This window comes from Euprymna scolopes, chromosome 10 (assembly GCF_053919585.1).
Source record: "Euprymna scolopes isolate OS-2025 chromosome 10, ASM5391958v1, whole genome shotgun sequence".
NCBI lineage: Eukaryota > Metazoa > Mollusca > Cephalopoda > Sepiida > Sepiolidae > Euprymna > Euprymna scolopes.
Window position 1 is genome coordinate 75988875 of NC_136491.1, and position 23123 is coordinate 76011997.

At 38.2% G+C, this 23123-nt stretch overlaps 2 pseudogenes; both read right to left on the bottom strand.

Annotated features, from left to right (window-relative positions):
- Positions 1–10819: 10819 nt before the first annotated feature.
- On the bottom strand, positions 10820–10947 carry LOC145286676 (U2 spliceosomal RNA; annotated as a pseudogene).
- A 120-nt stretch (positions 10948–11067) lies between these two features.
- LOC145286732 (U2 spliceosomal RNA) lies at positions 11068–11193 on the bottom strand (annotated as a pseudogene).
- Between the last annotated feature and the right edge of the window lie 11930 nt (positions 11194–23123).

Sequence of the window (23123 nt, forward strand, 5' to 3'; positions counted from 1 at the left end):
TTTGGCGTTTTGGCAAAGATTTGACAGTTTTTGATATTTATATTTATAATAGTTTGTGCATGAGGCAGCTTTTTCCCCCTTGGGATCCCTGTTATTCCGTGCTTTTGAGTCAGCACGTGAGGCAGCCTTCTTTTTTTCTGGTTCTTTGTTATAAAGAGCACGTGAGGCAGCTTTTTTCTCTCGGAATCCCTGTTATACCGTGCTTTTGAGTCAGCACGTGAGGCAGCCTTCTTTTTTCTGGTTCTTTGTTATAAAGAGCACGTGAGGCAGCTTTTTCCCCTCGGAATCCCTGTTATACCGTGCTTTTGAGTCAGCACGTGAGGCAGCCTTCTTTTTTTCTGGTTCTTTGTTATAAAGAGCACGCGAGGCAGCCTTCTTTTTTCTGGTTCTTTGTTTTAAAGAGCACGTGAGGCAGCTTTTTTCTCCTCAGAATCCCTGTTATACCGTGCTTTTGAGTCAGCACGTGAGGCAGCCTTCTTTTTTCTGGTTCTTTGTTATAAAAAGCACGTGAGGCAGTTTTTCCCCTCGGGATCCCTGTTATACCGTGCTTTTGAGTCAGCACGTGAGGCAGCCTTCTTTGCCTCAGGATTTGCATGATACTTAATTTTTATTATTTCAGCATTTTTCTGATAGTATTCTTTTTGCTCAGATAATACCTTGACTTTGTTTTTTTTTCATAGTCTATATTTCTCTGAGCTTTTTTACTACGTGCTGACTTTGGCATTTTTTATTAAATGTAAACATATAACACTTATGTGTATCTTACTATAATATCACTTATCTCATAGCAAGACAACTCTCGTAGAATTGAGATACTGCCCCGTCACCAATAGTTAGATAGTGGAACGGTATATACACCAATAGTGTAGTTGTTATCTTTATATGAAGTCCTAATCAGTGACAGTGTGAGGTTACTTGGTTAATTTATTGTAGTTTATTTTAGAAAACTTACTTGTTTTTATTAGTAGATTGTGTATAGTAGCCACAATATCTAGTTATTTTTGTGGCTAGGGCTTGGATTTTGATTCTTTTTGGTCAGCTTCCAGTGAGTTCTTAGAAGATGACTTTCTTGCAGTTTCTTTTGCGGTTAATTTAACTTATTTCCTTTGGCGTTTGGTGAGTTCTTAGAAGAACTGGTCTGATCTACTTTTCTTAGCGAGCGAAGAGATTCAGCTGCATTTAACAATGGTTGCTATAGTGTATTTTTGCGCATGCGTGAGAATTTCAAGTTTCCTCCTTATTTTTCAATAGTTTGACAGTAGTCATGTGTCTTTCTGCCAAGAGCGACAGACGTCAGTGTTAGCCATGATCGTCTAGAGGTTAGGACCCCGCGTTGTGGCCGTGCTAACCTAGGTCACATCATTGACATTTTGTACATATTTTACAGTCCAAAATCTGAAGAATTATTTGTTTTTATAACATTGTTTTTTGACGTCGTACTTGCTGATAGGTTACTCTTATAAAAATTTTGATCAACTGAGATAAAGATTTCGTGGTTTCATTAACGCTGGTGGGTTACTGTTTAAAGAAAAAACCTTAACGTTCACCTCAAATATTCAGCGTCCAAGAAATATAGGCCACTGGCAAACTGGAACGTCTGTGAGCATCCGGTGTATTATTTGGAGTTGTCCCTTTTGAGAGAAGTTCCGTGTTCGAAGTGGTCTGTCTACATTGGGTATATAGTGTTTAAAACTTGTTATTACACGTAATCTTATTTAATTATGGAGTTAGCTTAAAAGCGATGGGTCACTTCACTTCTCCGTGTAAAGAGCAGTCGATTGATGCTTGAACTGTTGTCAGAGACCGTTCGTACACCGAGATACATCGTCTCAAAAGAAAGAACAAAGAAGAAGAATAAAGAAGAAAGAAGAAAGAAGAATAATTGGCCATTTTTGTACCCTTTTTTTTTTTTTGCTCTCTTTTGACATTTTAACCGACGTTCTGACACTCGCTGGATTCGTAAGACGCTTCTCTGTAAGAATATGTGCTTTTTGAAACTTATAAGTTGATTTTAGTTGAGATTTGGATAGTTTTGTTTTGTAGGCGTATATAGGCGTGTACGGGCCATCCCTATATAGAGAGTGCTACCGCCTCTCTGATAAAATCGTTCCGCTTATGTGTTTTAGTCCCCCCCATTTCAGTTAAATAATAAAATACACAAATAATCTATCGGCAGTTTACGAATTGTTCTTTTCCCTGTTTCATTGTTTCCCTTACATTTCTGTATATTACTTTCTAAAGAATTCTAGTATAAACAAAGCGATATAAAACCGATAATGATAAAACATCTACGTTTTTAGCGTCCCAATTTTTTTAATTCATTATTTATTATTGTATTATCATTGCAAGTTAGAATCGTTTACAAACAAACAAAAAAAAACAAATATGTTTACTAATGTAAAAGAACAATACAAACAAAAAACTACTTAATCTATTTACATTGTTCTTCAAATATTACAAATATTTCAAATATTTGGTATTTTTACGACTTCTAAAAAAATCGAAATCTACTTTTGTTTTGCTAATACGTTTTAGCGACCTTTAAATGTACGATAAAAAAAGGAATTATAAAAAAAGATAATACAAATTTAACATTTGAGAGTGGGGGATCACTTTACTATATAAATTAATGTAACATGGTCACCTATTTCTTGGCCACGTAGCGGTAAACGAGACATGTTATCGTTAGTTTTTGTTGTTTTTTTTTAGTTTGGTGGCGGGGTGAGCAAAAGGAGGGGATGGGTAGGGGTCATAAGTTCCAAACATTTTTTAAATACGTAGAAACCCTTCAAAACGTGTGTGTAGGGGACTTTTTTTATTTTTGTTTTAAAGATTTGCTGTCAAAAGGTCTCATAATTAATTATTTTCTTATATTTTTAAGGCTGTTAACACACACAAACCTAGAGTAGACCTGTAAAATGCATACCTTTTTTCTCTTTTCATATTTTTCCAATTTTTTCAACGGATTACACTCCTCTGATATTAATGATTTTCCATTTAATCCAAGGACAATCATCTTACGACCTTTATTTTCCAATGTATTCCGCATTGTTTGGAATTGTCGCCATGTTTGTTTTCGCACGCGCGTGCATTCAATTTTGCTACGTTCATACATTAATTTTTTTCCAGAGAATGACCCTGTAGTAGAAACTGCGCAAAGGTCATGTTTTTTTTTCTATGAAAGCGACTAGATACGAACTGGTTAAAATCTAGTCGCCAGTCCATGTCCTTTTCTACTATACGTTTGCAAGCTTTAAAGAATCTTAAGATTATTCCAGGCAAATCAGTAGTTATCTTTGTTTGAAAGTCTAAACATTAATAAATTGGAAAAATATTTGATCTGGTTTGACCTTTACTTTCATATTGTATGCATATCTCTTGAAATATGGCATTTTTTCTTAGAAGATGTCAAATATCGCGACATTTACGACGCGACATTTTGTTTACAGTGATATTTAAAAGGCCGTGTATGTATGTGCATATATATATATATACTACATATATGCATATATATATATATATATATATATACACTACATCCTAGATTCACAAAGCAATTCATTATCGATAGTATAGACATAATCCTAAATAATAATTCCTTCGAATTCAACAATGACAACTACATCCAAACACTAGGTAATGGGAACGAAAATGGCACCGACTTACGCAACTCTTACATTAGCCTACCTAGAAGAAACCTTATATGAAAAGATAGAACAAAAATTTGGCCACAGCACTAAAAAACTGTTGATAGAATCCTGGAAAAGGTATCTTGATGATTACTTCATCCTGTGGAAACTCACATGGGGAAACATCACAGACTTACACACCATACTCCAGAACCTACACCCAAAAATTAAATTCACCATAGAACAAAGCTCTACAGAATTACCCTTCTTAGATATACTGATAAAGATTAAAGACAATAACATTATCACAGACATTTACCGCAAACCTACAGACACCCAACAATACCTACACTTTAAAAGTCACCACCCTAAAAGCTGCATAAAAGCCATTCCCTACACCCTAGCACGTAGAATCTGCACCATAATCACGGACAAAAACCTTCGAACAATCCGACCCAAGGAACTACAAATAAATCTAAGAAAAATAAAATACCCACCACAACTTATAGACAAAGGGATCCAACTTGCGATAAATATACCAGTAGAAGATTTGAGAACCCCTAAAGAACGAAACAAAGAACAGATTCTAACATACGTCTCCACACACAACACAAACAACCCAGAGCTTTTCACAGAGATAACGAAAAACCTCATCCTACTTAACCAAAACAGCAAACTAAACAACTTCCTTAAAACAACAAAAATAATAAAAAGCAAACGTCAACCCAAAAACCTAAAACGCATTCTTACTTCATCCAAACTAAATCAAGACACAACAAAATGAGTCACAAAATGCAGCAAACAACGATGTGGAGTCTGCAACATAATATTAGAGGGAAAAACATACACATTCACGAACCCTATACAAACATTCAAAATTTAAAAAATTCTAACTTGCACCTCAAAAAACGTGTTGTATGCAATAAAATGTGCAGCGTACGATAAATCCTACATAGACGCCACAAAAAACCTTAGTAATAAAGTGACACTACACCGATCCAACATCAAAATCGCGGAAAATAGACACCTGCATGTTTCACAGCATATACACACATGCAGTGGAGGCAGATTCGAGATAATGCCCATCTTCCAAACTAGGCACCGCCAAAACTGGGGGGGGGGGCAGGTAAGTACTTTTTAAAAATTTACCAAAAATCAGGTAATTATCCGATCAATACGAACTTTTCAGCGATTATTAAGAGAAGAATGAACTTTATAACAGTTTACTTATTTTTCATAAACGATATTTATATATATTTTTTTCGTGCTTACAAACCCCCCTTGTTTTGAGGGGTACAAATATGCTTAAACTAATCATCTGAAACTGAACACAACATATCGTGTTGTTGTAAGGGACAGAATTATAGATTTAAAAAAAATTGTTTGCATACCTTATTTTGACGTCTGAATATCAGAACTTCGAGTGTGTTTAATTATCCCGCTTTTGAGTTTTGAAGTGTGAAATTCGGTGAATATGTTAAGTAAAATAATTAATTTAAGTTAAGCAAAACAAAAAAAATAATATTTATACGAAAAAAGCCATTTTAAAATCTTTGATTATTAATAATTTTTTTTTAGCGAGCCGAATAATGCATGACCATTATTAAACAGGGCATGCTTTGAAGAATCGATACAAAACAAAATTCGATAAATATTGTGCCCTTTGTGTTAAAAATAGCATCATTTTTTCGATCATGTTTGAAAATGGTGTTTGAATGTGTATGTGTTTCCTTCTATTATTATGTCACATACTCCACATCGCGGTTTGTTGCATTTTGTAACCCCTTTTGTAACGAGTTTTGAGGAAGTTAGGATGTGTTTTAGGTTTTTGGGCTGGCGTTTGCTTTTTATTATTTTTGTTGTTTTAAGTATGCTGTTTAGTTTGTCGTTCTGATTGAGGAGGATAAGGTTTTTTGTTATCTGTGTAAATAGTTCTGGGTTGTTTGTGTTGTGTGTAGAGAAGTATGCTAAAATTTGATCTTATATATATATGGAAAAAAGAAAACCTGTGACCTTTTTTTAGAACATTTTAGAAAATTCTCAACGTTTCGTCTTCATTTTCGAGGGCATTCGTCAGGATATGATAATGTTGACTGAGAAAAATAAAATATATTCCAATATGATTTTACTCAATCATCCTTATCATTCTCCTAAGGAAGTCCTGAAAATGGAGATGAAACGTTTAAAATTTGCTATAAAATGCCATGGGTTTTCTTTCACTTTTTTCCATAATGTTATAATATTCACACCTACTTTTAATCTGTATAATTATAAAACTCAAATGACCTTGTAACGATGTATGTAACCCACTTTCCGGTTTACGAAATCCGGTTGCGCATACGCATGACCTGCGCACTGAAATAGTAACGTTATTATTTCGAAATTATTATTTAACATGGGAAGAGTGGGGTTTAAAATAACTTAAACGTAATACAGAAATGAACGACGTAAAAAAAAAACATTTACCTATAAGTATGGCCAACCACTTATAATTCAGTGACAATTATAATAAACAGAACGACTCATAGAAATCTATCTATATTCTCTTTTCATTTTAATATACTTTCATAGAAATGTTTCTGTTATGTCAAAAAAAAACATTTTCTTTACATCACAAGTGTCACGCTTATACATGAATTCCATAGCTAATACAGCATAATGACCCAACGGGTAACGGGTAGTCTAGTATTCTTTTAAAGTTATCGGAAAACGTTTTCTCTTATCTTACTATAAAACATACACTAGCGGGTGTTTAGACCCAAAATTGGCTGAATAGTTTGCTAGAAACCGAAAAGGTCAACTCTTTTGAACTGTGACCTTTTGGCAGCCAAATTTTAAAAATTTAAAAAGCTTGCTCTATGTGTGAATACACTTTATGTAAAATTTCAAATGTTTAGACCGAAATTTGGCTGAGTAATTTGGTAGAGACCGCAGAGGTCAAAGTTTTTCACTTTGACCTCAATTTTGACTCGTTAACATTTATTGTTTTTGGTTCAAATCAAATTAAAAAGTTAGATCCATGTCCAAGTAACCGACATCTAAAATTTAAAGTGTTTAGACTCAAAATTTGCATAGGAGTTCGGCGGAGTTTCAAAGGACAAATCGTTGGACTTAGATCCTTTAACAGTCCAATTTCTGGTCGAAAAGGAATTAAAAAGATTTATCAAATTTTCAATACTCCTTTCTAAGCTTTTCTTTGCCTTTTGGCTAAGATGTGTATCTGTTCTTACTACATGTACTTATGTTTGTAACTTTGTTATATAAAGTGGGGGATCATTTTTCTGTATTAATTTAATGATAAATGATCACTCATTTTACAACCAGTCAGTCTCAAACCCATTCAAGTCATTCTCCAGATCATTCAAATATATTTCGGAGGTAGACTTCATCTTCAGTGTGTTTTGTCTACCTTCTATTTCAAAATACAACCACCAGTTACAACGCGCGGCTCTATACAAACAGACTTCTTGCTCCAAATTTAACATGGCAAGGAAAGAGAAAAAGGAAAAAAATGAAACAAAACACACTGAAGATGGAGTCTACCTCCGAAATATATTTGTAATAAATTTCAAACAAGTAAAATATTTCTTTTATTTCCTTGATGCGTATTTTATATATATATATATATATATATATATATATATATATATATATATAATTAGATAGGTTCAATGTATATATATAATTAGATAGGTTCAATTGTATTGAACTAAAATACCAATATGTTTTCAAAAGTGCTCAATAGTAAGTAAATAAAACTATATAAACAGCAGCAAAAATTCTACATAGATCGATATATCCCTGACGATTAATGTCGCTCTAACATAATTTCATTTTGGGTAGAGTTATTTTTATACTTTCCCTGATCAGAACATAGCTTTACTGGTTAATAATATTAATGTATTAGTATACAGCTCTTAAATTGTTTCTTGAAAGGAACTTAATTTTTTTTTAACTAATGTTAAATTCCTTCATTATCTAATACTAAATTGATGCTAATCTTTTACGCAGTCTTTTATCATTCTTTTACTCTATAATCGCTTTCATAGTAGGTCATTTTCTAGGAAATATACTTCTTATATGCAGTCTTTTATTATTCTTCTACTCTATATTTAGTTCCACGGTAAGTAATTTTCTACGTAATGTATTCTTTTACTCATTCTTTTGTCATCTTGGAACTCTGTATTTATTTCCATGGAAGGTAAGTTTCTAAAAAAGCGTACCTCTTTTACTCAGGTTTTTATAATTCCTCTACTCTAAATTTATTTCGATAGTAGGTCATTTTCTTGGAAATTTACTTTTTTTACGTAGCCGTTTATCATTCCTGTACTCTATATTTATTTCCATGGTAGGTAATTTTCTTTGTAATGCATTTCTTTTTACGAAGTCTTTTATCATTCTTGTACTCTATATTTATTTCCATTGTAGGCGAAAGATTGAGTTCACATCTTCGATTGTTCTTTGCAAGACATTCACAACGCCTTCTTACCACAGATATAAAGAAGTTTCCATTCTCCATCCGCGTACATAACATTAAATGATATTACCAAGAAAATTTTTTCGAACAACTTCCTCTCTGTAGAAACACATTACTACGTATACTTCTGTGGGCGACAATATAGCCGCCTTTAAATTCATTGTCAATAAATATTGTCCATAAAGTGTTTTCATAATTAAATTCTCATCATTCTGTTCATAGCATTCTATCCTATTATAATAGCTTTTGTCATTCAACTGAGGCACAAAGGGAACGCGGTTTCATATGTGCACAGCTAACGTTGTAATCCTCCCTTTATTTGTGGTTCCGTAGCTGACACGTTCTTGCTTTGTCTCATGCATTAGCAAATATGACAAATAGAACGACGGATCCTGTTGTTGAATCCTGCTGCATGTTCACTGCAGCTCAGATATCTGGATATTACTGACACTAGTTCATTGCAATTGTCCCTACCTGATTAAAATGAATAATTTAGTGAGTGATTCATTCGGTGACATTTTTCTCCGAATTTTTCAAGAAATGGCAAGTTTGATTAAAATCCGTGATATGATTTTGATTTTAAGAAGAAAAAAAGAAATATGATTGAAGAGTATTATGAAGGCATTAAAATTGGGAGAATCTTGCATAGGATGCCCCCGTCCAGTCTTACGAGAAATGGACACCCTTGTAAGGTAGATGTGTGTGTAATTATGAAGCAAGGATTGCGTAATTCTCAACCACACCTTTCCTGAATCGGCACTGCTTGGGTCCAGTGGCAAGAGATGCCCAGGACTGACTAGAAAAAATTCCGATATAAGCGTAGATCACATACAGCACCTGGAATTCCCAAATGGGAATCCATTTGAGTACTAACTAGACTCGACGTTGCTTAAATTTAATGATTTTGCGGGACCCGGTGTGTCAACTTGATTAAGTCGTATATATCTTGCATAATTAGTTTCTAACGACGAGATATAGTAGGCCGTGTCCATATTACTCCCTTTTACACACTTTAAGATATTCCAAAGAAACTGAAAACCGTAACCGCGTTACTCTTTACTCTAGAGTCCTTTTAGTCATGAGTTACATTTATATATATTTTCCAAGAACATCTCACATCTTAGATTAGAAGATACATCTCGAAAAATGTAGATTCACTTTCGTTTCGTTTTAAATCATAATTTGAAGTTAAAGAAAACACAGTCTTAATTTATCTGTCAGCATCGTTTGATCTAAATTGTCAAGGGTGTGAAGTGTTCACCAATCTAATTAATTTTACCTAGGTTTATGTGTAACTAGAAAGTGAAAAGTATGTTTTTTATCGTTTTGTTGCCTGGTAATGTTTATTTACAATTGGTTTTCAGACAAATCACTTCAAACGTAATTGTTGGGTAAGTTAGAATTACTTCGTTTAGAAGTTTTCGAAATTATATTTAAGTACTAGTAGCATTCAATAACTACCTACTTCCAGATTTCTAATCTAGCTGAAATTTTGAATGTGCAAGAATTTGCAATTTCAGTGGGTCATATCGCAAAGTACAGTTCTTAAATGATTGTAGCGTTTGCTTTATTGGTGTTCAAACTGAGTCAGGTTTGAAATGGAGCCTGTTGAGCGTCATGCAGTGATCCAGTTTTTTATTTACCACAGGAAACTTCTGCTTAAATGAAAGAAACGTGGGTTGGTGCAAAAATAATGTCGTTTTTTATTTGAACATTATTTTTGCACCAATCTAATATTTTAATGATGTCCCATCAAATGACCTCGTAAAAATCTGAATTCAAACATGCCCGGAAATCTGTGAAAACAGCATTCGGACCAGGTTGCATCCTTTATGTTATTGATAGGGCATCTGTCAGTCAATTTAAGTTTGCTATTTTGGAATATCTGTTTGCGACTATTAGTCAACAAATGAAAAATAATTACAGAGTCTGTGGAAACTATTATTCATGATCAAATTGCTGAAACTTTCCAAAAGCGGAAACGCATCGAATGTTCAGGAATAGATTTAGAGATGTGCCAAGAAGATGAGTCAATTTTTTTTTTTTCAAAATAATTTTTTCATAAAATTAAACTTTGATCGATCATGGTGATCCAGAGACTAAGTCTGAGCCAATGATGCATCATCTAGAAAAAAGACAAAAGTGCAGTCTTCCGATGGCAGAATCAGGCTTAATCTTCTGGGACCATTACAGAGTAGTGATGAGGGATTTCCTGGCAAAGTTTATCACACTTACATGGACCTATAATGCTCTAATTTTGAGGAAATTTAGAGAAACTATCACGATCAAGAGGCGGGGCAATATCAGCAAAGATATCCTCTTCCTACCCCTTCAATAAAAAAAATTCAGCAAACATGTTTCGCCAGTGTTTGTGTTTGCTATTTATATAGATTACTAAAATAGTTACATAATAAATCAAATTTCTGATTAACTGAAGAACAAGGCCGATAGCCAATATTCGCGTGCTCTCGTGTAATGAATGAATGCGTGAAAGTAGGATTGACAGGAAATTCTTAAAGATAAACAAAAATGACCGAAAAATGGGCTGAAATGACTTAAATAAATAAAAAGTAAATGACTTAGAATGAACTTAAAGATGAAGTGAATGACCTTAAGAATGACTTGAATGCTTAAAAAATAACTGGAATCCTTCAAAAACAACTTAAATGCTTTGGAGAATGACTTGAATGGATTTGAGACGGACTAGTTGTAAAGTGGGTAATTATTTTACATTAAATTAATACAGAAAAGTGATCGCCCACTTTATATCACTATAAGTACAGACAGGTAGTAAGAACAGATACTACACTTTGATCTTCGCCAAAAGGCCAAGAAAAGGGTATTTATTTGCTCCCTCACCGAGCAAATTAGGCACAGGGCAGATTTTTAATGTGAGGAGTGAAGGGGAAATGGGGACCAACTCCCCGGGGGGTAGGGGAGCTGGATAGTAACAATTGGTATGAAGGGTTTCCCCTACATTGACCAAGGTCTTATATGTGGAGTTGCCCCCACATATTGTCTTTGCTTGCAGTATCTGCCGGAACAGATACTACACTTTGATCTTGGCCAAAAGGCCAAGAAAAGGGTATTTATTTGCTCTCCCACCGAGCAAATTAGGCACAAGGCCGATTTTTAATGTGAGGAGTGAAGGGGAAATGGGGACTAACTCCCCGAGAAAAAGGGGAGCTGGATAGTGACAATTGGTATGAAGGGTTGGTATTTATTTGCTCCCCCACCGAGCAAATTAAGCGCAAGGCCGATTTTTAATGTGAGGAGTGAAGGGGAAATGGGGACCAACTCCCCGGGGAATAGCAGAGCTGGATAGTGACAATTGGTATGAAGGGTTTCCTCTACATTGACCAAGTTCTTATATGTGGAGTTGCCCCCACTTATGGTCTTTTCTTGCAGTATCTGCCGGAACAGATACTACACTTTGATTTTGGCCAAAAGGCCAAGAAAAGGGTATTTATATGCTCCCTCACCGAGCAAATTAGGCACAAGGCCGATTTTTAATGTGAGGAGTGAAGGGGAAATGGGGACAAACTCCCCGGGGAGTAGGGGAGCTGGATAGTGACAATTGGTATGAAGGGTTGGTATTTATTTGCTCCCCCACCGAGCAAATTAAGCGCAAGGCCGATTTTTAATGTGAGGAGTGAAGGGGAAATGGGGACCAACTCCCCGGGGAATAGCAGAGCTGGATAGTGACAATTGGTATGAAGGGTTTCCCCTACATTGACCAAGTTCTTATTTGTGGAGTTGCCCCCACATATTGTCTTTGCTTGCAGTATCTGCCGGAACAGATACACACTTTGATCTTGTTCATATAGTTTATTTCCATAGTGAAAAAATTTTACAATTAGATAATGATAAATTCAAAAAATAAAAGCAAAAAATTAACATTTGTAAACAAACTTAGGCACAAGGCCATACAAGAAGTGGGATGGGGAGTGTTGCAGGGTCTTTGTTACTAAAGTGAAAATGGAGTCTTTGGCGACTTTACATTTACCATAATACCTCATTCACTCTGTGGACTCTAAACTAACTAATGAAAACCCCAGTGTTTTTGCAAAAAAGAATTTATTTACAATTTCTGTGTGTGTGTAATTTTTTTTTAATTAAAATGTGTGTGTGTGTGCGTGTGAAAAACGTTCAATTCATTGGAAAATAAAAAAATTCTTGAATTCGGAAGAGAAACAGTTCGTGTTGAGGAGTGGGGAATCTAGAAAAAATATACAAAAAATAAAATTACCTAGTGCATTGTTAGTAAGGTCCCTCCCTGAGCTAATCTAGAAAGTTAGATGACCTACTGTTTTCCGGGGCACCAAAAACAAGCGGGAAGATCCCTAGTGGGGATTGGGAAGAATTCTTATCGGGTGTAGGAAGGAAAAATAAATAATTGTCAAAAACAAAAAAGGGGAAGATGGGGGTGGGGGCGACCTTCGAGTAGGGGTTGACCAGGGGGTGATAAAACAAAAAGATAGGGGGTAGTGGTAGGGTAGCCTCGGAAGGTTCTCTAGTGTCAAAAAACAAACAATAGGGGGACAGGATCTCATTTGTACCACCAGTCAAGAGTCTCTTTACTTTTTATTTGTCTAACCTAGTGGGATGGGCTCCGTAGGACCCAGTACCGCGTGTGTCATGCTTATGGTGGTAACACGAATTCAAACTTGGCACCTCGTCGGATGCACAAGCTAGCGTCATGCACCCACCTCTTGTCAAAGGCCACTCGAGGCAACCTCTTTACTTTACTCACTGATCTTTACTTTAACCAGATGTTTAAAGTAGACGATCAGATCCCGATCCGGAACAGATATCCCTTCGCGGACTCGCTTGAGGCATGTGATCCATATGACCATCCTTGCTACTGCTAGTATCACTGGAAAAAACATTCTTTTATCCCTAGGCAGCGGCGGATCAATGTTCTCCACAAAATATGACTCGTCGAGTTCAAGCCAGCGCTTGGCATCGATGCGAGCCGTTATCTCGTTGACGTACCCTAGGAGGGTCTTGAGCCTGCTGCAGCGAAAAAAGGCATGACCAGCCGTTTCTCTCATGTCTTCATCGCAGCGCAGGCAGTAGACCTGGGTTTCTTCATTGTACAGGTGGAGTTCTTCAAGGAGGGGCAGTGCGGTCTCCGGCAACGCTCTAAGTGCAGACTGGAATTCAGCGTAGAATGTTTGTTCCCCCCTCGGTCTTCGCCGAGCTTTGATCGAGGAGTCGGGTGTGAGATTCGAAAACGAGCTTCCAACCGCAGTGACCCATGGAATGTCTACGTACAACGAACGGCTCAGGAAGGCAAACCTCTTTGTGCTTGTGACACAGGAGATCAGGCAGTTCCAAGCCTCCGTCACTATGATTTCGAACACAGAACTCTCTACAAACATAATGTATACCCTTGTTCCACAAGAGTGTGTCGAGGTTCTCCTGTAAGCTGGTCCGTCGTTTTGCAGGGAGGGAAAGTACAGACAGACGGTAAAGGATGAGCGGAAAGACGTATGTAGCACACGCCTCCGCCCTACCCTTCAAGGACAATTTCCTTCGAACCCAAGTCTTGACAGAGGATTTTACTTCCGACCAGTTTTTCTTCAGCTGGAGACCCGGTCCGAACCACACACCGAGGATCCGGACCGGGCCGTCGGTCCAACTGAAGATGCCCAGAAGCGAATTTACTCCGGTTCAGGCACCCAAACGCAGACCCACCGACTTACTGCAATTGAAGACGGCCCCCATAACTTCTTCATATCGAGCGAGCGCCTCGGTGACCGCTTAAATGTCCGTGGGGCAAGACATGAACACGGTGACGTCATCGGCGAACGCGGAAACCCTGGCTCGTGTGCCTCCGGGAAAGCTATCTCACACAGGACTGGTGTAGTCGCCTCGTCCCTTAACTTGTGAAGGAGGGGTTCCAACGCCAGGACGTACAAGAGAGGCGACCGCGGACAACCATGTCGCACCGACCAGGTGACGGCGAAAGACTCCGACAGCTTACCGTTGATCTGCACCGCTACTGTCGGCCTGTCATACATACAGAGATCCACTTGCGGAAGTCCGGATTAAATTCGGCGGTCTCCAGCACAGATCCCAGGAACCGATGGTTCACCCTATTGAAAGATTTGGACTGATCCAAACTGATCAGCGCGACCTCGGCGTCGTCTTCTGTCCCCTCTATGATCGTGCGTATCAGATGAAGATTGTCCTGAATCGATCTCCCTTTCATAGCATAGCTCTAGTCTGGTTCGATCAAGTCAGTGATGACAACCTGCAACCGATTCGCAAGAACCTTGACCAAAATCTTTAACTCTGTGTCAGAGTCAAGGGCCTGACATCATCTAAATCTTCCTCCCCGCCATGCCGTTGACCTTTTCTTCAGCAATGTGATCACTCCCTTGGTCACTTTCCCAGGGATGGAGCCCTGAACAAACCAGTGGTTGAACATATCCTTCAGAATAGGGACCAACATGGGCGACAGCCTCGAGTAGAATCCGTAGCGTAGACCATCAAGCGCTGGGGACTTGTTGCAGTCGACCTGCTTCAACGCAGTAATGATCTCATGTTCCGTGACAAGACCATCACAGCTAGCCGCTCGAGCAGTCATGAGGCGGGGCGAGTCTGCCAAATAACTGCCAAACTCTTCAACCCTTCAGTAGCCTAGCCCTAACTATCTGGCCCTCGTACCGCTCGCTAGCCAAGCGGTTGAGGTCTTATTTAGCTAGTGCTATCTCTAGGGGGTCCCCCCTCCACCGCCTGGGTCAGCCTATTCTCTATACGCTTCTTGGTCTTAACCTTATCTAGCGCGAGGTGTTGGCTGTACTGGGCCGAGACTAACCCACCACTTACCGCCCCCCACTAATGCCCATTGGATTATCTCTGTAGTCTTCAACCGGTAGTCCTCCAGCTCCAACAAGGTGCTGTTGAGCTTCCAGTATCCGGCCAGTCTAGGCCTAGAGTTCAAGTTCAGACGGGCCATAACTAGCTTATGGTCCGAGTGTCCTAAAAAGTGGAACGTGGGGCAAGATAGGAAATCTACATCGCCTCTTCTAACTAACATCCGATCCAAGTAAGTACTTGGATAGGAAGGTGCATTAGGATGCCACGCCCACATCTTCCGCTCCGGGTGATTCAGGCGAAATCTGTCCACCAGGTCGCATGAAGCCTTCAGGTCAGACAGACTGGTGTCGCATCACACCGACTTGCTAATCCCCCCGACCTTATCTATCTTGGTCTTAAGGATGGCATTCCAATCACTCATTAAGACTACCCTCTCCGGATCATCTATAAAACCCTCCACACATCGAAAGAAGTAAGCTCTCTCCACAGAGGAATTAGAAGTGTAAACTGCGACTATCTGAAACACACTGCTATTAACGACAACATCGACGACAATCGCCCGCCCGTCCTCGTCCACGTGAACAACATTCACCGATGCTGATAGGGTGCGATTTACTAGCAAGGAGATTCCACGACTATAGGTATTTCCATATGCTGAATAAACATCGTAATCGTTCACAAGCACCTGACAATCCCCGTCACAAATAAAATGGGTCTCCTGTATAGCGGCAATATCTATCTTGAGGGACACCAGATCTCTCAGCACTCGCGCGGCCTTGCTTCGACATCTGAGGCCCCTCACATTATAAGTAGCTAAGTTTAAAGCCATGGTCACCTACCTTATTCAATGTCACACACGGGCCTAAAGTCCCCGGGGGTGAGGATGTGGCAGGCTTGTCCAAGGCTTCCGATCAGTAGGTCTCCAGAGGGTACTCCATTCTTGGCCACGCCTCCCACGTCCAGGGGGAAAATTAATTTTAAAGCCCTGTAGAAGGTGAATATATACAGGGACTCTTCCCTCGCATTTATAAACTAATTTTTTTAGCGAAGGATGCTCCGTGTCCACCAGCTGCTGGCCTGGGATTGCATCCTTCGCTGCGTCTATCCACGCCCAAAGAGAATCAGTCCTGGAATCCTTGTTAACCCTAATAAATGTACTCAACAAGGGAGCGCCCTTGAACTTGGTTGGGTCGGTGACATTATTGCCACCGATGTAGAGAAAGTTCTTTAGCTGTGTATAACGGACCATCTGCTGGCCTTTCAGTTCTGTTGTTGGTTGCAGAGGGCCCGTCTTACATATCCTTCCTCCTGGAAGGAAGGGGTGTCTCTTTGTCCGCTCCGTGCAGATTGGTGGAGTGGGTTTTTCCTTGACTGGAGGGGTAGTGGGTGCAGATGGAGTAGGGGAGGGGTGTTTGGTGCCGGGAAAGTGTTTTTTTGGGGTCGTTACTCGACCTTTCTGAGGACGGATTGCGTGGTAGTGTTCTTGGGGATTCGGGGAGGGAGGGGGAAATTGCTCTGGCTGTTTGGGGGAGTAGGATTTGGGGGGTTCAGCCTCGGCTGGTTGGATATTGTCTTTGCGGGTAGGGGTGTCTCCCTTGAATCTCCTGCTTTTCCTCCTCTTCGTCGTTTTCTTGCTGACTGCTGCCTTTGTTGGTGTCTCTTCTGTGTCTGTAGCTGTCTCTAGACCCTCCGATGCGATCTCTTTCTCAGAGTTTTGGAGCATCCTCTTGTTTGAAGAAGGAGCGCCTGAGTGTCCATCGGGGTGATTTCGGGTTGGGTTTTGGTCGTTATTGGTTTGGTCAGGTTATTGCTGGGTCTGCCCTTCCTTGTGACCGTTGCCCAACCCACTTCTGCTGCCGGGTCGGAATTGCCTGCGGCTGGGGATGTGGCTGGGGCTGTGGCTTGTACCTCTCCTGGGGTTTTGGCGGGTGTTTTAGTTTTAGACTTTTCCCTGGGGGTTGGCTGGTTGCCTTTTAGGACAGTCCTTGGCCATGTGTCCCCTCAACTGGAAGTGCCACCAGTGAGGTTTTCTCCCCTCCACGATCAGCGTCATGGTCTGCTCTCCAAACCTGAGCATGGCTGGAACGTTGTCGAAACTGTCCTTTCCCAGGACCATCCGAACTTTGTAGTCCCCGGTTAAAACGTTGCGTCGACCGCAGGCTCGGGCGACTGCCTCCACCTAACCGTACTGACTCAGTATGGCCCCGACTTGTTTTCCGGTCATGTAGCACGGGACATTCAGTACTGAGACAGTGGTGTTCCTCCCGCCGAGGTATACTGGCTGGAGCCGAATTTTCCTGCTTCTGTGTTCGGTCCTGGCCAGTCTTTTGGCATCGTCCTGGCTGGGGAGCAGAATGTCCCACATGGCGAAACTCCTCCTGCATATATAGCTTGCCGGAATGTTCAAGTCAATGAGGATTTCCACCATGGTGTCTTTGTCGACACTCGTTAAACTCCTGGTCTTGAGGTCGGAGGTGATCAGGGAGAGAACTCTCTTTTCCAATTTTTCTATCTGTCCTGGAAGGGGTATGATGGTTGTTCCCTTCGTGACCTCCTTGTAAGTGGAGTTGAAGAGTTCCCTATAATCTTCGGGTGTCATCTGCTCCAGCTCCTGAGGGCCCCATGCCGTATTCTCGTCCTGTTTGGTGTTGGACTTACCGCTGCCTTTTCTTTCTGCTGCTGGATTTTTTGTTGCTGCTGCTTGGACCTTTTTCTTGGGGCTAACTCTGGCCAGTCCTCCTGTGGTAGCGTAGACTGGTTTTGGCCCGTCTTTTGGCCCCTTTCCTTTCTTTTGCCCGGAGATTGAGTCATGTGATTTCTCCCATCGGGCTTTATTGTCAGTGGGTTGGTTTTCGGGGCTTTCGGTGGTGTCAGAGTGTTTTGGGGAGCTTTGGGCAGTGAAGGTGCCTTATATTCACCCCCGAGAACCTTTAGCGATTCCAAAGTGTCCCTGAAAAGCGCTTGGGTTCGAAGTTATTTTTAATCTTTTGGTCCACTATAATAACTCACAAAGAATTTACTCAGTAACAATAAATAAAAGATCTGCATGGATAAAGATATTATATTTAAGCGTATTTTTCGATAGAACAACGTCGGGCCGCCTGCTAGTTTAGTTTGACCTTAACCTTGAAAAATGATGTGTATAATCCCTAGGTGGAGGACGATCATCATGCCAGGTTTAGTCATGATTAATCCAATAGTGTGGGCTCTAGGAGTATATATAAATATGATGACCTTGACCTTGGGCCTTAACCTTGAAAAATGGTGTTTACAATCCCTAGGTGGAGGATCATCATCATGCCAGGTTTGATTATGGTCAGTCAAGTGGTTTGGATTATAATAGTGTTGTACACGCAGACACACACACACACACACACACACACAAACGCTACTACTTTATATATAGAGATATCATATTATATTAATCTCTCTCTCTCTCTCTCTCTCTCTCTCTCTCTCTCTCTCTCTCTCTCTCTCTCTGTATATATATATATATATATATTGTTCGAGAATTTGTAAAAAAAAAAAAAATACCCTCTATTCAATAATAATTGTGTGAAATATTAATTGTACTGATGACAGTCACATTAGTTGGAGTGAATCCTGAATTAACTTCAGACAAAAAATATCAAATTCTATTACTGTCTTTACGTGATTTGATCGAAAAGAAAGTAAAAAATAAGTAAAATATCATTAAAAAGAAGTTATGAGCTTAATTAAACAACCATGTTTAGACAAAAAAATCGACAAACTCTCCTTTAAGTCCAACCGTTCTCTCTCAATGCAATTACTTTTTTAGGACGACGTGTTTTTCATTCAATATGTGCACCAGTTTCGGATATCACTTTTTTTATCGGAGCCAAATCTTTTTCACTGAAGCATTCTTTTGAGGATCTGCAACGGCTAGAAGTCCCTAGCAGTCGGGAGCAGCGTTTTTACAAACTGTGCGCACTGACCCTCCAGTGGTCGTGTGAAAAATTGAATGGGTCGTGACAGAAAAGAAAAGAAATAAAAAATACGCCAGTGAGGGAAAGTCGTAGGAAGAGGATGAGATGATAAAGAAATATTTCTATTTATGTTTCTCTTTCCCCTACCTTTCATCGTCTTTTATTTAACCCACACCCGCCTCTCTCTCTCTCTCTCTCTCTCTCTCTATCTCTCTATCTCTCTCTCTATATATATATATATATATATTTTCCTCACCTCTCACTCTAGATTATATATATATATATATATATATATATTGTTACAAATATGTGAAAAAATATATAATTTGAGACAATAATTACTTTTAATATTAAAAAAAAAGTCGAGAGAGGATATTCTGTTTTATCGCGCTTTATATTGTCGTCTGCTCTCAGTGAATTTGTAAACATCCGGAAAAAGAAAAAGAGAGAGAGAGAACATACGAAATACAGCGAGGGGACGCCTATAAACTGTAAAGAAAGAGAAAGGGGGAGAGAGAAGATATGAAACTAGAGAGAAGAAAAGCTGCAGGCATCCGCCTCGCGTGTTATTGAGCGAGTGACGCCAGAGAGATGCAGGTACATACAGTGAGAGAGGGGGCGCCAAAGAGAGAGAGAAAGGTATACCATTAGAGAGAGGGAAAGGAGCGGCGCAGGGTGGCGAGACAGTTACGATATAGCAGCCGAGGAGGAAGGTCAGGGAAGCGACATTGTTGGCGATGGTGACGGCGTTTGTGGTGCTGACGACGGCGAAGAAATGAACGATATATTTTGACGACAGAGAAAACAAAAAAAGGCGATAATGAGGAATGACGATGTATCCAATGGACGAAGGAATGAAATTGTTTCAAAAGAAAGGAATGCGATAGAAATATTTAAAACCCGGCGCTGAGTGAGTCGATTGTTTATTTTTCTCTATATATATCTCTCTGTCATATATGAAAACAACTACAAAAACAAAAACACAAAAAGGATATCCTTCCATTTTGGAGTTAAAAGCAGACGACAGGGGGTGAACTGTTTATTTCTTTTGCGCGAAAATTCTCTCTCGAATCTATTTCAAGTTTTTTTGTTCATCCAGTTACACATTCTCTTTTAATTTCGTTACATTATATTTTTATATATGTAAATAAAATTGTGTAAATTTTTCCATTGGCCTCGGTATTGTTAATTGGATGTGTTTTTCTGTCTTGTGTTTATAAAGGTCTTTCGAGAAAATGGATATATCCCTCCCGTATCTAAAAACCCGGGAAAACTAATTTCTTTTAAATAATTTTTTTTTATATTTTGTGTTACGACTTTTACCCCTAGACATTCCGGGTCGTAACAATATATATACATATATATACATATATATGTACGTATACATATATATATACATATATACACGCATATATATACATATGTATATATATGTATATATATATGTATATACCTTTCTCTCTCTATATATATATATGTATATATGTGTGTGTATATATCTTTCCCACCTCTTCCTCTAGATTATATACATATATATACATATATATATACATATACATATATACACATATATATACACATATATATACATATATAAACATATATATATGTATATATACATATATATACAGATATATATGTATATATGTATATATGTATATATATGTATATATATGTATATAAATCTCTCTCTATATATATATATATGTATATATCTCCCCACCTCTCCCTCTAGATTATATACATATATATATGCATATATATACATACACATATATATGCATATATATACATATATATATATATGTATATATATACATATGTATATGTATATAAATATACATATATATATACACATATATATGCATATATATGCATATATATGCATATATATAAATATACATATATATATATATATATATAGGGTGCGTCTGGTATTTGAGAACATCACGTATTTTATCTCTTTTATCTATTATTTAATCTTTTACTTTGTTTCTTTCAGATATTAATATAACTCAGTTAATGAAAAGACAGGCTGTAATAGTTGCAATAATGGCAGAACACAGTGATTTGCAAATTGCACAATTTCTAAAAGTTGCCCGATCGTTTGTATTTAAAGTTCCCAAAGAATTAGAGGACAAAAATGGCCCAATTTCTCCAGTTGCTAAACCCATAAAAAGCATTAACAACGCTCTGACAGCATAAGAACCCCTGAATTTGTTCAATGCGTTCAGAACATCATTAATGAAAGCCCTCAAAAGTCAATGAGGTCAATTGCAAAAGATCTTAATGTCTCAGAAACCACAATTCGTAGGACTTGTCGTGAAAATCTTCGATACAAGTCGTATGTGATGAAGAGAGGCCAGTTTATCTCCGAGACCATCAAAGAAAATCGGTTGGTAAGATCCAAGAGGCTTTTAAGCAAACTGAAACATCCTGCTGAGCAACACATTCTTTTGGGGGGTTTTTTCAGACAAAAAAAAAATTTAGACCAAAAGGTAAACCGAAGAAATGAGAGATGGCTACGTGCTGACCCTTTTGAAGTTTCAAAAGTCATGCACACAAAATTTCCCGCAACTTTTATGGTTTTGGGAGTGGTTAGCAATGAGGGACATGTGATGCCACCATATTTCTTTCCACAAGGACTAAAAATCGATTCTGCTGCTTACATTGAAGTCTTGAGTACTGTTGTGAAGCCTTGGATTGATAGAGTAAGAAATGGAAGGTCCTGCATCTTTCAACAAGACTCTACACCGGCACATAAGGTTCAGAAGACACAAGAATGTTTAGCAAAGAATTTCCATGATCACATTACCCCCAATTTCTGGCCTTGATGGAGGGGAGACTAAACTTGCTGCTACGTTTTCAAGTGATCTGAACTAACAGTAAAGGGAGATTTGATTCCAAATATTTCTCATATGTTATATCTGCCCTCTTAGGGTACGATTATGAATATCTCCACTATAAATAATCTTTATATACTGTGAAATTTATTTTACCTATGAAAACCAAAGAAGGGAGATATAACATGTGAGAAATATTTTGAATCAAGTCTCCCTTTGTTGCTATTTCAGATAATTTGAAACTATAGCAGCAAGTTTTAGCCTCCCCTTCATTAAGGCCAGAGGTTTGGGGGAAGTATCAGATATTTTGTAATTTATATGCAAAACTAGAAAAACAAATGACTATGATTGAAATATTGGTACAGGTGCAGAATCTTTCCACCCTCAAAAATCCTTTACAATTACGACTTACATAGGTTTTCGAGGGTGCTGAAAACGAAAATTACAGTTAAAATCCTAGGAAACAAGTATTTTCCAAGATACAAAGAAATTATAATTTTAAAAAGTGGGGATCACTTTTCTATATCAATTCAGTGTAAAATTAACACCTACTTTATAGCCACATTTTTGTTATTTTTTAGGAGTGGTATTTATTTGGTAATTATTGCCTGGTAAACCAACACAAACTCTACATTAAAAAACTTGTTTTTTATAGGTTTTAAGGTGTGCTATAAACGAATATCAGATTTAAATTTTCCGAAAATAAATTTTTTCGGGTATGAAGCAATGTTATTCTTTATGTTATGAGCGGTGGCCATTGTTATAAATGCAAGCGTACGCATATTTTTGTTAAATACCCGGAAAAATACTTATTTGTGGAAAATTTAAATTCGATATTCATTTTTCAGAATACCCGAAAACCTATAGAAAAAAGGTTTTTAAGGTATTTTGTCTGTTAGTCTACCAGGCCACATTAAACACTATCCCTAAAAACAAATAACAAGCGCCCTCGAAATAGGGGGTCATAAAGTGGGCGCTGATTTTACGTTAAATTAATATAGAAAAGTGATCCCCTATTTTTAAAAAAATAATGTGCCACCTTAAGAACAACTGTCACATAGCCCAATACACAATCCAAGTATATTAGCTTTCCAACGAGGCTTCATTTGTTAAACTCTGATTAATAGTTGCTGAGATTTCGAAGATAAAATTGCCAAAAAAGTGGTATAATCTATCTATCTATCTATCTACTCTCAACGCAATGGTTCTAAGTTCAACCCTCGGCTTGGGAGAGGTGCTAGTTTAGCGGCATTGATGAGTTGTGATACAAGGAAACAGTATTGTATGTCGATGACTATATATATATGTATGTATATATATATATATATATATATATATATATATATATATATAGGGTCTTCAAAAGTCACTGAAGAGTTTTGACTTTAAATTAATTCAT